Below are 15,185 nucleotides of genomic sequence, written 5' to 3'. Positions count from 1 at the left end.
ACCAGAATAACAAGTCATTTATTCATTTTTTGGGTTAAGGAGATACATTTGGCCTCTTGCCTCGCCATTAAAGGTCCCATATTATGCAAAAATCACTTTATTAAGTCTTTTAGTGAAATTTGTGGGTCTTTGGCTTTCCTCCTAGCCCACAAAATATGATATTTAAAGACAAAACCTGTACTTAGTAGTGCTCGTGAATGTGAAATCCTGACCTAAAACGAGCTGTTTGGAATTTCCGGGGTTTGCCAACATCAGCGATTCCCTTTTTTGAATTATCAGGAGCAAGTCGGACCGACCGTCCTGAATCCAGGCGCATTACCAACCATCCGCCAACAAACCTGGGACCCTGGAAATGTGAGTATTTTAAATGCTGTGTGCTGTGGAGCAGATGTAAGAGCTTTTCCTCAGTGTCCCCCCTGTCTCTGTGTTAGCTTCAGGATGCTAACTTTAGCTGCAGTTAGCCTGTTGTTTTAGCCTGTAATGTTACGGTAAACGAGCTTCGCTGTTTTCTAAACATTATGCGCTCAAAGCTCGTGGCGCCGCTCTCAGTGACGTGGAAGAGCGGGGCGGTATCAGCGGTGGCTCATTTACATATGAAGGCCACGCCCACTGAATCAGAGCGTTCTGAACAGAGGGGCTATGAGAGCCTGGAAACAATGCTACTGTGCTTCATTTATTGGCTTTTTGGACCAAAACATGTTACTTTTACTACCATTTCATGAAAACGTCAATGATCCATATTGAACTGCAGAAAAGGAGCAGAATATGGAACCTCTAAACACTGCTTTTCAGTCAAAGAGATGCAGGTCCTTCGCAGAAACACCTCCAAAAAAAGATCCCTGCTGGCCAATCACTATTAATCACTTAATCACCACCTGCCACTAGGTGGGGCTGTGGCCCTGGTTACTGCAATAATGCTTTAATATGAGAACTGCATAAAGGTGAGTCTTGAATCAAAAGAGTTTTTCCATCCCAGGGTAGATTTCCAAGAAAAAAATGTTTTTTATAAAAAACAATTATTGTATTTGAGTGAAAATCTTGCACATTTGAATTTTCAACACACGTATTAAGTATTAAAGTATCATTGTTGAGACACAGTTACTTCTTTCCATAACTTCTTCAACCTAACCCTTACAAATTTGTATTTTTGTAGAAAACGGGAAAAAAAAAAAAAAAATTTCTCTTAAATCTACCCTGGGACAGAAAAAATTGATAAATAAAAGAATCACACATAATCAGATATTAACCTATAAGGAGAAGCGAGGGCTTGTGGTGCTAGCTCTGTAAGTGTTAGCCACAATTTAAAAAGCAACTAGCAATTTTAATTTGTTTATCCAGAGACTGTGTGGTTTTCTTACCTTTCAGATGGTTTAATATCAAAACTTCTTCAAAAACAAGATAAACAGTTTTGCATCATTTGTTGTCTGAAATGTTGAGCTTTGGTGTCTTAATTTAGATCATTTTTTAGCTTATGTCCTGAAATCAACGACAGTAAACAGCGCCTGCAAAAGTGCACCCCAAACACACACACATAAACACACACACACACACACCGTACGTGTCATTTCTTCATAATTGATACAGACGCACACCCCGTCTTTCATCCCATAGATCCTCACCCCATTTGGTACTCACCTAGATCAAAGTCCCTCACACATCTGTTCCTGCTTCCTGCTGCCACGGCTCGCCAGCTGGACTCTGTCCGTCAGGTGTCTGCGTCTGTAGGCGTGTCAGTGCTGCGTGTCTGTCCACTGTCTGAACTTCTTGGCAAGCTGCGAACGCAAACAGCGGAAAGAATCAACAAGACTGGAGTTGTGAGAGTGAGCGTGGGTGTGAACCAGTCCCTTATCATATTCTTGCAAGAGACTCCTTGTCAAGTTGACTGTTTGTTTGCGCATCTGTTATGTAGGAGACTTGAATACAGAGCGTTGGAGAGACTGAGTATATGCGCTTCTGTGTGTGTGTGTGTGTGTGTGTGTGTGTGTGTCAGGGTATTACAAAGACACATGTTAAATGAGGACCGTAGCGAGGTTTACACAGCAAGGCGGAACAAAGTGGGACAGGGACTCCTCATGCAATTACACCCGGTATTAAAACACTAATCCAAACACAAACTGTATCTGGACTGTTTCCAAACAGCAAAGTGAGCCACAGGTGTAAACAGAGCCGTGGAAAAGTGCAATCTCATTCCCACAAATCTAATCACGGGGCTTAAAGTAATACGATTCAAAGCAGACTAAATGCTGCGTTAATACTTTCTGGGTTTATTTACACTCACCTAAAAACACCAGTAAACTCTTTGTGGGTATATATCAGATGCAGCGTTAATGTGAAGTACATTTAAAGGGGCCTGCAGAGACTCCACAAACCGTGCAGCAATCTGACGGAGCAGAGTCAAGGTCTCATTAAAATCCTCAAAGTCTAATTCTCTTTCAAATACCACCTCTACCTAAACAAACATGACCGAGGACGCTTAGTCAGACTCCTCACGCCTGCCAACTGCAGATGAACAGGATTTCACAGAGCAGGCTGCCTGTGTGAGGTGGAACATTATTCTAAAAACGTCTGTGGATTGTAAGAAAACGTCTTAACAGGCGCAGTGATGCTCTCTGGGATCATAACACACACGATCCATAAAGACGGCTGACATTTAAGGAGGAAAAACAGCCTGATTTGAGTCAGTTTTTCTTTTATAACAAGCTCATAAAGTACAAAGATGCATTTTAAAGCAGGTTCAAAAGTTGCCTCAGAAGCCGTATAAATCCTGACACTAACTGAAACATTAAGTTACACTCGGCCCTGATGTACTGAGAAGAATCCGGCACTTTATGCATTTAAGCTTTCTGTATTCATAACCCGACTCCAAAGTGCCTGTAGGCCTTTACCTCAGAGAGAGGGAGAGGAAATGATCTCCATGAATGAATGAAATGTCTTAAGATCCACATGTTTACACACGCGCTGCCGAAATGTCAATCAGATGCAAAATACAGACGTTGATCCCTGAAAGAAATGTCAAAAAGAGAGCGTGGCACGGTGATGTGTGTGCGGGCAGCGGCACCGTCTGATCAATAGCTCACCTGAAATGAATACAAGATCGCTCTGACTCCACAAAGCACACGTGCATTCTTCACCTGACAATAAAAAGACGCTGCGTGGATCAATAAGGCACAGCTTGTAAAAATCTATCTGAAGAAACAGTTTAACCACACATTGCTTGCAGCTCACACGAGGATTAAAATCTGCTTTTTTAAAGTTTTTGATGCTTAAAACTATTCTATCAGAGGCCAAACATACTCATAGAAACTGAAAAAACACACCAGCAAAGTTGAAGCTAGAGGTGGTGCTACTTACACTTCTGTTACACTCACTACAACTCCAATAATTTTAAACCACCATGATGTTTTAATGCTCCAAGGACAGAAGCACAAGTCTGGAGCAGTTTGGACTAATTTCAATCTGGAAAAGAAAGATGCAGTCATATATAGACCTGATCAAAATCTTTAGACCAGTTGAAAAATTGCTAGAATTTATCTTTTGCACATTTGGATCTCAGTGAGGTTTTAAGTAGAGCTACAATATGCAAAATCAAGAAGGGGGAATGTGACAAAAAAAAGTACTTTTAAAAAGTAATTTATTGAAAACAATAAGTAAACTGAAATAGGTTGTTAAACAGCTGATCAAAAGTTTAGGAACACAGGCTATTAAAGCCAAAATCTGCTCAAAATTGTCATTTTCTGTGACACATTCACACGGTCATGCCCTCCTGATGGCTAAAGCCAAGAATCCGATTGGCTGCCAAGACACAGGGCGGTCCTTGACCCAAATTAAGGCCCTTAGAAGTGCCGACTGCAGCGCAACAACCATCAGATGGCATCTGCAGGAAAAGGGTTTTTAAAAAACAAAAACGAATTCAAAGACCTCGTCTCTTTCAACGCCACAAAACTGCCCAATTATCTTTGCAAGGGAGCATCAAACATGGGACATTGAAAAGTGGAAAAAAAGTTTGATTCTCTGATAAGAAAAAATGTAACCTTGATGGTCCAGATGGCTTGACGAGACAGATGTTGTTGATTAACCTGCAACAAGGACCGAAAGGTAGCGTTTGCATCTCCTTTTGGCTCATAGGTAGGTTTGACTTTAAATTTCTATTGAAACATCATCACTATCATCACTTCCTAAAATCCAAACTGTATACTATATATGGAACTGACAGCGTGGCTTCTCCTTTTACCATTATACGGTTTTGCAGCCATAATACCCCTGTCGCAGGTGCCACATTTGTGCAATCAGAGATTCTGCAGTAGAGACTATGAGGGTTTCTGAGAAAATCTGAGTGGAACCAGGTGACAAAAATAAACTTTTTCTTTTTGTGTTAGAAGTCTAACCTCTTCTTAGCTCTCCTCCCTGACGTATCTCAGTATTTTAGAAAAAACGTGGGATAAAGCCCAGTTTTTAACCTCAAATAACTAATGATAAATAAACTTTTCTGAAAGGAAGACTTGAACACGTCCCAGCCCAACAATATCTTTATATCACCACAGCATACAGATGTGAGATACATTTCTACCAGGTGTATTTATTTTTTTTAAGTTTGAGCACAGCCCATCTGGAATGACTGGGGAGACAGACTTTTTGAACTATACTGCAGCCAGCCACCAGGAGGAGCAGTTTTGGTGGTGACCTCACTTTGAGCTGAGCAAAATGATGTTTATTTTTTTACAGTCTATGATCTAAACTGGTTGTTTGGTGTCATGAGAGAAAAAAATCACAGCTAACTGGATATTTTAGCGAGACAACCAAGATGACTGACATTTTGCATCAGCTTTGACGAAGAATGGGCTTTTCCTTTGTCAGCTTAAATTTTACCCTGAACAATTTGATGCCTTGAGAGGAGATTTTGGGAATAATGAAGGAGATGTAATAGTTTTCTGTCAATTTCTGGTAAACTTTTATCGTAAAACTTGCATTTTTCTAAAAGTAAAAGCCTATAAACAAATAAAGTATTCCCTCAGTTTCTAGGGGTTTGTCACCTTTCCACAGCGATGTTTTTATCAGCTTACTTATGCCAGATTCTTTTCTGCAAGGTGACCCAAACTGATATGTGTTATCTTGTTGTTACAACCTTCATTATTGGGGTTTTCATCATTTAGCATAAAGTTTTGACGGCAGTCAGACAAAGGCAGATTCTGGAGGAGCCCAAACAAGAGCAACAATGAAGGGGTAGGAAGTGTTGTACCTAAAATCTCTCAGGACAATAAACAAAGCCTTCAGCTTTACATCTTCTTCTCTGGGTCATTGTTTTCCTGACTCCTGTGTCCAATATTTTCAGCGGTCAGAGGTAAAGACAGGTTTGTGACCACAGGAAATGAGGTATGACCTGCAGCTTGTAACAACCCAATCAACAGTTTGGAAAGAGTCAAATGGGAACCCGACTTTGTGCCCTTTGCAACTTCTTCGTCCCGTGTTACCGCCCTGCTGTGACCCTGGCGGTCTCAAGTGGTCGGTTAAGACGGAGACAGATGACAAAAGACAATCCAAGCAGTCATGACACCAAGGCCCGACTGGTTGACCCCGGCGGTGCCTGAGCAGCATGAGACTGCTCGACATTTCTTAGAAGATAAAAAAAAAAGAAGAGGAGGAGGAGGATGGAGCTGCCAGACAGGGCAGGGAATCAAAAATACAAGCGCAAGGAAAATAGAAAGCAGAAAAATGAAGCCCAGACAAGACACAAAGGCAGGATGAAAGATAGGTTGATGTACAACAGGCTGATGAAATAGAGCAAAAAAGACAGGGAGAGAAAGGAGTGAAACAGCAGCTCAAACAATAGTCTGGAAACAAAAAGAGGAAACACTGAAGGGAGGGAAGACAAATTAAGCAGAGGGCAGAGAGGGACAGGAAGAGATGGGGGGGAAGCCCGGAGAATAAAAAAAACGTCAGAATCAATTCTGCTCTGAAAAGAGAGAAGAATTAAGGAGGAGGAGGAGGAAGAAAGGCTTGCTGCTCTCCGTCTCACTGCTCCAAAAAAAAAAAACCTGCTCTGACTTAAAAAGACCAATATGTAGAGAGGAAGCGTGGATCAATAAGGCACAGCTTGTAAAAATCTATCTGAAGAAACAGTTTAACCACACATTGCTTGCAGCTCACACGAGGATTAAAATCTGCTTTTTTAAAGTTTTTGATGCTTAAAACTATTCTATCAGAGGCCAAACATACTCATAGAAACTGAAAAAACACACCAGCAAAGTTGAAGCTAGAGGTGGTGCTACTTACACTTCTGTTACACTCACTACAACTCCAATAATTTTAAACCACCATGATGTTTTAATGCTCCAAGGACAGAAGCACAAGTCTGGAGCAGTTTGGACTAATTTCAATCTGGAAAAGAAAGATGCAGTCATATATAGACCTGATCAAAATCTTTAGACCAGTTGAAAAATTGCTAGAATTTATCTTTTGCACATTTGGATCTCAGTGAGGTTTTAAGTAGAGCTACAATATGCAAAATCAAGAAGGGGGAATGTGACAAAAAAAAGTACTTTTAAAAAGTAATTTATTGAAAACAATAAGTAAACTGAAATAGGTTGTTAAACAGCTGATCAAAAGTTTAGGAACACAGGCTATTAAAGCCAAAATCTGCTCAAAATTGTCATTTTCTGTGACACATTCACACGGTCATGCCCTCCTGATGGCTAAAGCCAAGAATCCGATTGGCTGCCAAGACACAGGGCGGTCCTTGACCCAAATTAAGGCCCTTAGAAGTGCCGACTGCAGCGCAACAACCATCAGATGGCATCTGCAGGAAAAGGGTTTTTAAAAAACAAAAACGAATTCAAAGACCTCGTCTCTTTCAACGCCACAAAACTGCCCAATTATCTTTGCCAGGGAGCATCAAACATGGGACATTGAAAAGTGGAAAAAAAGTTTGATTCTCTGATAAGAAAAAATGTAACCTTGATGGTCCAGATGGCTTGACGAGACAGATGTTGTTGATTAACCTGCAACAAGGACCGAAAGGTAGCGTTTGCATCTCCTTTTGGCTCATAGGTAGGTTTGACTTTAAATTTCTATTGAAACATCATCACTATCATCACTTCCTAAAATCCAAACTGTATACTATATATGGAACTGACAGCGTGGCTTCTCCTTTTACCATTATACGGTTTTGCAGCCATAATACCCCTGTCGCAGGTGCCACATTTGTGCAATCAGAGATTCTGCAGTAGAGACTATGAGGGTTTCTGAGAAAATCTGAGTGGAACCAGGTGACAAAAATAAACTTTTTCTTTTTGTGTTAGAAGTCTAACCTCTTCTTAGCTCTCCTCCCTGACGTATCTCAGTATTTTAGAAAAAACGTGGGATAAAGCCCAGTTTTTAACCTCAAATAACTAATGATAAATAAACTTTTCTGAAAGGAAGACTTGAACACGTCCCAGCCCAACAATATCTTTATATCACCACAGCATACAGATGTGAGATACATTTCTACCAGGTGTATTTATTTTTTTTAAGTTTGAGCACAGCCCATCTGGAATGACTGGGGAGACAGACTTTTTGAACTATACTGCAGCCAGCCACCAGGAGGAGCAGTTTTGGTGGTGACCTCACTTTGAGCTGAGCAAAATGATGTTTATTTTTTTACAGTCTATGATCTAAACTGGTTGTTTGGTGTCATGAGAGAAAAAAATCACAGCTAACTGGATATTTTAGCGAGACAACCAAGATGACTGACATTTTGCATCAGCTTTGACGAAGAATGGGCTTTTCCTTTGTCAGCTTAAATTTTACCCTGAACAATTTGATGCCTTGAGAGGAGATTTTGGGAATAATGAAGGAGATGTAATAGTTTTCTGTCAATTTCTGGTAAACTTTTATCGTAAAACTTGCATTTTTCTAAAAGTAAAAGCCTATAAACAAATAAAGTATTCCCTCAGTTTCTAGGGGTTTGTCACCTTTCCACAGCGATGTTTTTATCAGCTTACTTATGCCAGATTCTTTTCTGCAAGGTGACCCAAACTGATATGTGTTATCTTGTTGTTACAACCTTCATTATTGGGGTTTTCATCATTTAGCATAAAGTTTTGACGGCAGTCAGACAAAGGCAGATTCTGGAGGAGCCCAAACAAGAGCAACAATGAAGGGGTAGGAAGTGTTGTACCTAAAATCTCTCAGGACAATAAACAAAGCCTTCAGCTTTACATCTTCTTCTCTGGGTCATTGTTTTCCTGACTCCTGTGTCCAATATTTTCAGCGGTCAGAGGTAAAGACAGGTTTGTGACCACAGGAAATGAGGTATGACCTGCAGCTTGTAACAACCCAATCAACAGTTTGGAAAGAGTCAAATGGGAACCCGACTTTGTGCCCTTTGCAACTTCTTCGTCCCGTGTTACCGCCCTGCTGTGACCCTGGCGGTCTCAAGTGGTCGGTTAAGACGGAGACAGATGACAAAAGACAATCCAAGCAGTCATGACACCAAGGCCCGACTGGTTGACCCCGGCGGTGCCTGAGCAGCATGAGACTGCTCGACATTTCTTAGAAGATAAAAAAAAAAGAAGAGGAGGAGGAGGATGGAGCTGCCAGACAGGGCAGGGAATCAAAAATACAAGCGCAAGGAAAATAGAAAGCAGAAAAATGAAGCCCAGACAAGACACAAAGGCAGGATGAAAGATAGGTTGATGTACAACAGGCTGATGAAATAGAGCAAAAAAGACAGGGAGAGAAAGGAGTGAAACAGCAGCTCAAACAATAGTCTGGAAACAAAAAGAGGAAACACTGAAGGGAGGGAAGACAAATTAAGCAGAGGGCAGAGAGGGACAGGAAGAGATGGGGGGGAAGCCCGGAGAATAAAAAAAACGTCAGAATCAATTCTGCTCTGAAAAGAGAGAAGAATTAAGGAGGAGGAGGAGGAAGAAAGGCTTGCTGCTCTCCGTCTCACTGCTCCAAAAAAAAAAAACCTGCTCTGACTTAAAAAGACCAATATGTAGAGAGGAACAAAACGCCAGGGGGTTCACATCAAGCGCTTCACTACATTAGAAAAGACCCACAGAGGAAGAATAACTGACACAATTAAGAGCATAACTGTCATCACAGCCAATCAGCCCAGTGCCGCCCACACACACACACAGCAATACACCCATCATGAGCAGGGATGCTAATTCCCCTTAGCAATGCAGCAGCTAGTTGGCTCCTGCTTGTGAATACCAGATTCCTTAAAGGCTTAGAGGCTGCAGCATCCTAATGCAACAGGAACACTTGTCAAAAATCCAAATCGCTCCATTGCAACATGTTCCCAGCTGCTTTGCATTCTGGGAGAAAAGCTGACATTCAGATATAATCCTGCTGACATGCAAAGCAAGTGAAGCCGAGTCCATAAAGCATGTGAGTGGGTCTGTTTCTATCACAGGTGGATGCACGCTCCTGCTCGATAAAATACAAACTAAATTTAATGAGCTGCTCCACTCTGACATTTCCTCGTCCATTCCTTCATCCTTTTCTTTTATTTTTTACAACTCTGCCTCATTTTGCCCTCCCTTTCCCTACGTCACTCACTTTTTCATTCTCTCCTCCATCCACAACAACAACCATTCCAGAAAGAGGCCTATCAATCTTCTTCAATGAGACCCGAGTGCGAGAGAGTGCCAAGGCTACAGCAGATTACTATCTCTCCTTACCCCCACTCAACGCCAGATAACATGTAGAGGAAGACGAAGGAGAAGAGGAGGACGGCAGGAAGGGTCGAGAGCGAGCCGGGGAAACAATCTCAGATAGCAGACGAACACATTAGATCTTAAAAGCCTCAGACCTCTGTTAACAACAGAGGCTGGTGGAGTAAAGGAGCACAGCAGCTGATTTTAAAAACTCTAATCCTGACTGGCAACTCCAGACCTGACAGGGAGGGACGTAAATATCCAGACATGAGCACTGCCGCCTCATTGGAAACATTAGGGTCATCAATATGTAGAGTTAACTGTCAATATAAAGAAGTAAATCAGGATAAAATAGCAAGACATTTTTGTCATTTTTGTGAGTATTTGTCATTTGAAGAGTATGGGCAAGTCCGTAAAAAACAGGAACAAAAAAGACGCTAATGAGAATAAAAATGTTGTCATCAGCGTATACGTTTACCACCATTTCAAAGACAACACAATCTCAGTTTTTAATTCTCCAAGAGCAGGACAAAGATGTCTTTTGGCTTGACACAACAAATCTTTTGAGTCAGAATTTACTGCTGAAATATGAAGTAGCAGTAGCCGCTGCTAGCATCAGCACCAAAAAATAAATAAAAACTAGAGCATCTAATGAAAAATACCTCTTTACTTAGGATTTGAAAAATTGGTGTATTTTGAACAATATCCTAAGTCGGATTGTTCTTAAACTGAATAGTTCATCTTTGGTTTCTCGGAGGAGCAGGTAGAGCTGGGATATTTTCTACAGTTTCTACAATTTCTACGATTTCTACAACTCTACAATAAAAATCGTTTGTTTTTTTCCGCAGAAAGTATCGATTTTTCAGCCGTGAGAATCGATTCATTTAGTCAGTTCAAATCCCACTTGTTCCTCCATCATTCTGCTTGCTGCCCCTAACCCTCACCCTGTTTGCTTTGCAAGAAGAGCAATTAGGTCAGCCAGCTGCTGGTGTCGCTGTTGACCATCTAGATACGATCTTTACGCCAAAGAAGTCAGTTTTTAGTTCAATTAAATCAATACAAGTCAATGGATCAGTCACAAGATGTCACCAAAATCACACTGTCCCTTCAAAATCTTTCTGAAAATAATGCAAGTTTATCAAATCATATCGAAACGTATTGCTAGCTGAGTATTTTGATATCGTATCGTAAGTTGAATATCGTATCATATCATAAAGTAAGCGAATCACTACAGCCCTAGAAGCTGGTGAGTATCAAACCTGTGTCCTCTCATCGGCCACCAGGGGGAGCCTTCAGGGAAGGGAAACCACCAAACATCAGAGCTCATAAATTACTTCTGAACCACTTTTTTAATGAGTCTTCACCTGAACTGGCTTTCTTAACATCTACCCCAACAGCATGATTGATGCTATCCATGTAGAACGCCTGTTTGGTGAGTTGTGGGCCTAATTACAGCACGACCAGTGATAAATCCCTGAAGCCATGCTGTGTAGAGGCCATAGAGTGTGTAAACGTGTGTGAAAGAGCATTGACACTAACAAAGGTTGGAGAGGCAGGAAAGCCAGAGGCGTGACCTTGCAGTCGAGGGTGTTTTTTTCTTTAACGGGCTGCCTCACTGCCCCCCTTGTGTGTTTACAGAGCCATAACACACACTCACACACACATACACACAGAGTGTAACAGCAGAGACAGAAAAAGATGGAAGTCTTGAGGAGCTAACACAGGCGTATGGTCAGAAAAGGCAGATCACTCACTTTAAGAATGTCTGCACCAACAAATGATTATAAGTCATGTTTAAGTCACAGTCAGACGAGGACCCCCTGTGGTGGAGGTGGTACTACCAGGAGAAAGTTTTATAATCCAGTGGGTCAAAAGACATGAGAAAAGGATCAAAAGTGTCATTACTAAGGTACTTTTAAGATTTAGTGTGAAAAAACACTTTTAACTTACACAAACATTTGGTTTGATACCTGAAAGTGCTCTTTAAATTACCGTAACTCTTCAACTATTGGGGCTAGCATAAAAATTCAAACAGCTCCTAAGTGAAGAAAGACAAGCTTTGTATCCAGGTATCCAGGGTAACACTGCACTGTATAGGAATAAGTGTGCAATGACGTTCCAATCACAGGCAATAACTGTGGCAAGTTGTTCTCACTACCGTAACTCTTCAACTATTTGGGCAAGAAGAAAATTCAAATGGGAAGACAAGCTTTCCAGGCATCATCTCTGATTTTTTCAAGAACAAAATGAAACTAAAATCTCAAATTAACCTGGATGATACTTCGATGAAAAAGGATTAAACAACAAAACCTTAAGCTTTGAAGGATTGAGCCAATGCAGAAAACAAAAGAAAAACTGCAATTGTCAACCCATCTTTACTTATAAAGAGAAGACACAGAGCTGTAAATCAATTTCCCCAGTGTCTACCTGAAGAAGAATAAAAGTCTATTTTTAAAGCAAAGTGAAACAAATTATCTAGTTTCACCTGTTTTTTTCTGCCTCAATGATTGTGTGCCCCACCCTGACTTCATTTCACTGTACTTTGAGTTTAATGACATCAAATTTTACTGGATTTTTTGATAAAACCATGTTAGAATTTTTCTACGACGGACTTTTTGCTTTGGATTCTGTTAAGTAAGCACTTTTTCTGGACTACTGGTCTTCTTGTCTTTGTGTTTTGGAATGTGGCCATCTTTGAGTCTTTTTATTTGTCTAAAACCAGGATCAATACGATTGTGTTTACGTCTAATTAATCTGTGATTGGTACAAGGATCTGTTGTCTGCCTTTATCAGATATAGTCCAGATACAGATAGTTTACCTGAAACCAGTTGATTATGTTGGGCTACCAGCCCCTGAGTTCCCCACACGGTCTCCTCGACAGCCGTTCGTAACAGAGGCATCAACAAGCCCCCCACCCCAGCTGTGACATCTACATCCACAGTGAACATGATCGGGCTAATTGCTACAAAGCTTTCTCACAGAGGAGAACCTCCATCCAAGAGTTTCGTCAGGCTTAATAAACTCTCTTTGCTCTGTCACAGCTCAGCCGAGGGACGAGAACTTGGAGCTGTCTGTAAAGCTGCTAGCAGCCGGGCAGCGGCGGCGGTGATCTGATGGAGGATCAGTGTAGTGCGGTGTCTGCTGGGCCTCTGCTCCACATGGCGACAGAGAGCAGGAGGAGGGGGCTCAGCCCGGCTCTAAAGACTTTGACACTAACATAATCACTGATAATTGATTCAGCTGGCGAGGAAGGTGTTACATTAAAGGATAAAAACGGCAGCAGCGGTGGCAGCAAAGCGCCGGGGCTTAATGTGAGCTGATGGAGCCGACACCGCCTGTCACACGCCTTCTAATCACACAAGAAGTGAAGATTTCTGAAGACACACACATATCGTCAAATCACTATCAGCACAGAGCCGCTCAGAAACCCTCAAAGAGGCTTTGATCAGCAGCAGTCCGAGGAAAGCTGAGGGGGGCACACAGGCCAAGGACGGTGAGGGGGACGGAGGAGGATGGAGAGGAGACAGTCAGACCCTGAGATATCACATGACGCAGCGTTATTTATCCTGCTTATCGTGGGCGGAAACCTTGTACAGGCAAACTTAGTTTCATGTGATCTCAGTCAGACTGTGAGGGCAATATGATAAATTTAATCTGTAGCTGTAAAGACTTGATCCTAGAGGCCCAGTTTTAGCTGCTAGCTAATGTCCAGTGTAGTTAACGAGATTTAACGGTCAGACTTGTAGCTTATATGGGAAGGAAGGAAAATGTGCTCGAACTTGGTGCCTGGATGTGTAAAATGATCACTACTTTATTCTTTTGGAAGTATTTCTTACTATGATTAATTAGAAATAATATAAAAAGGACTTACTACCCAAATTGTCAATGCTGCATAAAGATTCAGTTACCCATGAGCACTAGCACCCACTGTCCAAAGGATGTGACTCTTACACTGCAAAAAACTGAAATCTTATCAAAATTTTTGTCTTATTTTCAGTAGAAAATGTCTTTTTAGACTTATTACAGGAAAAATTTGCTCGAAAAATTTGCTTAAAACTAGAATTATGTCTTTATTAGGGGTGTAACGGTACATGTATCCGTGCCGAACCGCTCCATAAGGCCGTTCGGTTCGGTAAGGTGCTGTATTCCTATGTGTACAGTGAGTTTACGTTAGCCGCTGCACATGGCTCTTTATTATTCACGTGAGTACTCGTCTATGATTGGCTGAGCAGGGAAGGTGTTTTAATATTCATGAGGAAAGTGGTCTGTGATTCATGCTTTGCGATCATGTGCATATCATATGGACGTGACGTCTCACGGTGAGCCAATCAGAAGATGAATATCAAAGAGCTTGTGTAGCCACAGGAGCTTGTGTCTGAATTGTGCATCATGGCTGCTGCTAACGACCAACCGGAGCTTGAAGAGCCTCCCCCCTCGCTGCATAATGGCAAGTTTTTGGTTTAATAAACATGCTAAACAAGCAAATGGTTTTGCGTTGTTCCATACTGTACAGAAAATGTAACGAACCGTGACCCTAAATCCAAGGTACGAACCGAGCCGTGATTTTTGTGTACCGTTACACCCCTAGTATTCATACAAGTAACTTTTCTCTTGTTCCATTGGCAGATTTTTTTTACTTGTTTCAAGCAATTCAGACCTATTTTCTGTTTTTAAATAACTTGATATAAGACTTTTTTTCTAGACTGGTCATGTGAATGTGGCTCATATTAAGTCTAAAAAGACATTTTGTACTTAAAACAAGACAAAAACACTTGATAAGATCTCAGTTTTTTTGCAGTGTATCAAGGCATGTTTTGGTTTTGGAGAGCAGATCATCCATTTAACTCTACTTTCCTTTTTTCAGGACAACTATTCCCAGGATGCAAAGCGATGAGGTAATGTATTGATTTGTAGTTTGAGAGATGACAACAATCAAAATTTTGTGAACTCAGTTTGTACCGTAGTTTAGTAGCCGGCTATATTTAGCTCTACTGACAGCCCGGTGCTCTGAGACGCGTCTGTAATGTGTAACGTTGGTGAATCCTGGTTATGTCCTACCAATTATTTACCAAGCAGAGCTAACGTAACCTCACTCTTCATTTTATTGATAGCCTCTCAAGTTTGAACAGACCACTCCAGAATAACTGCTGACTGTGGGTTGGAATGATCATTAGCACTAACAGATTAACCCGTGTTTTAGCACATGCTCTATCACTCTCCAGTTCCAGTGTCAAATATTACTACAAAATGAATCAAGGAAATCATTTTCCTCAGAGAAAAGGGGAGGTGGATTGGCCAGGTTGTCCACAGATTCTGAAAAATGGTATTTAAGACTTTGGGGGAGCCTTCTTCAACATTTTCCAGCTTTGCATCAAAAAACATATAGATTCTCCAAACAGCAACTAAGAGCAACCAACCCTAGCCCGTCCTTTCTGTTATCTGCTGTTATCAGTTTTTAAATTCAAAGTCGCAGCAGCACTCTTTAAGAAAACCAACCAGCACAGGATGTTCAGAAGTAATCAGTTTGTTATTAGCTGTAT

The 15,185-nt window shown here is 41.2% G+C and overlaps 1 long non-coding RNA gene across 2 annotated transcripts in view; it reads right to left on the bottom strand.

The window, feature by feature from the left end:
• Positions 1–15,185, bottom strand: part of LOC141809986 (uncharacterized) — a 91,095-nt gene that overhangs the window by 31,218 nt on the left and 44,692 nt on the right. For both annotated transcript variants that reach the window (XR_012600032.1, XR_012600033.1), the window contains exon 4: positions 1,636–1,772. This is a non-coding gene — a long non-coding RNA (uncharacterized LOC141809986). The remainder of the gene's footprint in view (positions 1–1,635; positions 1,773–15,185) is intronic.

The sequence above is a fragment of the Halichoeres trimaculatus genome, unplaced genomic scaffold (assembly GCF_033239565.1).
Source record: "Halichoeres trimaculatus isolate MK-OKI-2021-1 unplaced genomic scaffold, fHalTri1.1 fHalTri1_scaffold_20, whole genome shotgun sequence".
Lineage (NCBI taxonomy): Eukaryota > Metazoa > Chordata > Actinopteri > Labriformes > Labridae > Halichoeres > Halichoeres trimaculatus.
Note: the sequence above shows the minus strand (reverse complement) of the source record. Positions and strands in the feature narration are given on the sequence as shown.